Genomic DNA, 2,842 nt, shown 5'->3' on the forward strand with positions numbered 1-2,842 from the left:
GATCTTTTAGGCAACAAGAAGACTTCAAGTAACTTTTTTTTTTCTAAAATGGCAAAATGGCCCCCATTATATTTACAAAGAATTCCAACAAGAGCGTGGACCCTCTGGAAAGCAGACCATAGACCAGGGTAGGAAGGGTGGAGGTTTAATTGGGAAATTGCACCTATGAAAGGTAAAAGGGGGAGGAAGCAGGGTAGGGCAGGGAAAGCTTTCAGTCTATGATGCAGATCTGACTTCTGAGAGGAAAGGGCAGAAGAAGCAGGATTGGGCAGGGAGAGCCTCAGAACATGGTGCATTCCTGACAAATCTTGGCCGACATCAACGCCAAAGTGAGGATTTCCTGGTAGATGTGACCCGGTATTCCCACCATACTTAGTCCTTGGTTGGGGGCTACTCAGGAAGAGTCAGCCTCACTTTTCCAAGCTGAGGAGACCCTAATGGCACTCACAATGGAAATTGGTCAGCTAACTGCCTGCCTTCAACTCAAGAGCTAGGTTTTTCTTGAAGGGACAGCCAAGTAGCCCATCTCCATGACTGCCACAACTTAAAAGTGATTGAACATTGATTAGGCAAACACCACCGTAGACAAACCCTGCCACCATATTCAAACACTATCACATGAGAACCGAAGGGTTACTATGAATGGAAGTTGTTGATTTGCTCACTCAGTAAATACTGTAATGAACATTTACTCTGAGCTGGGTTCTGGTCTGAGCACTAGAGTTATGACAGTGATTAAGAATAAGACCCTTGCTCTCAGGAGGCTTACATTTTTGTGAGGAAGAGGCAGAGAAACTTAACAATGCTATGTACTAACAGTGACGGTGTGAATACTTTCATTTAGTTAACTTTAAATTGGTTGGTGATGGAAGGCCTCTGGGAGGAGGTGATATTTGAATAATGAAAGGAGGCCAACCATGCAAAGCTCTTGAGGGACTTAATGCCGACAGAGTTCACAGCTGGCGTTTGGAGCAGGAAGATCCATTCACCAATTCCCAGTGAGGATTTCTGCCACGTGGGCGCCACAAACCCTGGCCTACTGCATCTTCTATGGGTTCCAAGTTGGAACTGCATCTTCTATGGGTTCCAGAAGGACTCAACCTACAAGGCACTATTGGGACAACACTTTACTCACAGAAAGAAGAGTTGCAGCAAGACCAGCATCTGCAGTGTGCCCCACCTCCCTGAGCTGACACAGGGTGATGGACTGCATGCACCCCTCTTGTGCTACAGATGAAGACCCCTTTCCCTTCTCACAGGTAGACATGGCTGATATACTAGTGGGGCTGGCCAGATACCATATGAAGCATATACCTGAGCAATACAAGGAAGTTCACTGCAAGTCCATTAACAGGGGAAGCTTTCTCCTAATAGGAAAGAAGAATCTGGAGCTAAGTGACGGCTTGGAACCTAGCTTCCATATAAGGGAATGTTCCAGGCCCAAAGTGCTGATCGAGCAATACCAGAGAGGGGTGGAGGTGCAAAACTGTAAGGTAAGAATAAGCATAGATAGAGGACTCTCAAGATCTCTGAATCTGAATGTGCAGGGGGGTTGAAATCATTTAAAGGAAGGTTAAGGTCTAGATTTTTGGCTTCAGTAACTAAGAAGTAACTAAGAAGGTGGTGATTCCATTATTGAGATGGGAACAACTAATATGTTCAATGGAGGGAGGATTAAGAATTCTATTTTATAAATATAATAGATCAGGCATCTACTAGATACTCAAAAGCATAAATGATATAATATACGGGAAGAGGAAGGAAGGAAGGTAGGCAAGAAATCGAAACTTATTTGACCTGATTTCTTCTTTCCTTCCTCCCTCTCTTTCCTTCCTTCCTTCCTTCTTCCCTTCCTTCCTTCCTTCTCTCCCTCCCTCCTGTCTTTCTCTCTCTTTCAACCTACTTAGAAGCCATCCTCTGAAGGCCATCATTTTTGGATAGGGGCTAAAACTAAGGACCCATAGACCACGTGATTCTAAAAGATACTCTGGCACTGCAATCAAAACTATTCCTTTAGACACGGGCGCTAACAGGAGATACGCTGAATCCCTAGTTGAAGACTTGAAGTTGCTGTGTCCCTCCTATAGCTCTTCCATTCTTCCGAGGTTCATTTGGGGGAAATGTATCAATCCCAGGACTGCTAAACCACAGGAAGCCACCTACTGTGGCAGTCACTCATCCTATGAAGACATGAGGCAAAGCTGGTAGCAGGCTCAAATACCAGCCACAGCTTCACTCTCCACAGAAAAGGCTAGTAAGCACAGCTCCGAAGACTGTCAGCCATATCCCTTCCCATTGCTAGCCATGTATACTCAGTGTGCCAGGGGATTACCTGCCTTACCCTTGGGATTATGATACAGAGATGCACATGAGCCATTAATAGGTAAACCTGAACTTACCCCACCTGTAACTAGCCAAGGGATATGTCTTTCTGATTAAGAAAGTATTTGTTATATTTAGGTATTTGGAGAGAGATATATATTTGGCATGTTGAAGTATTCCCCATGTTCCCCTTCTCCTTATGCTTATTTTCATGATGTGAGTCCATATGAATGAAGAGCCCATAATAGAAACCACTGATGGATGAAGATTAGTGCTTCTCAAGTGCATCAGCTCCACGAAGCTCTGAATTAAATATGTGGGAGAAAAATACTGTACTTACTCCATTCTAGGAGAATGATTTGACCAGCCTGTTGAAATGCATAAACCCCGCGAACATGAAAGTCACAGGCACCTATCTTCATGGTCATCTACGGTGGACTTGAAGTTATTTATAAACCCAAATCAATCCAAGTGATGACGAGACTGCTCCTTTCCACAGCAACATTTCAGGCTTTTTTCC

This window comes from Neomonachus schauinslandi, chromosome 3 (assembly GCF_002201575.2).
Source record: "Neomonachus schauinslandi chromosome 3, ASM220157v2, whole genome shotgun sequence".
Classification (NCBI taxonomy): domain Eukaryota; kingdom Metazoa; phylum Chordata; class Mammalia; order Carnivora; family Phocidae; genus Neomonachus; species Neomonachus schauinslandi.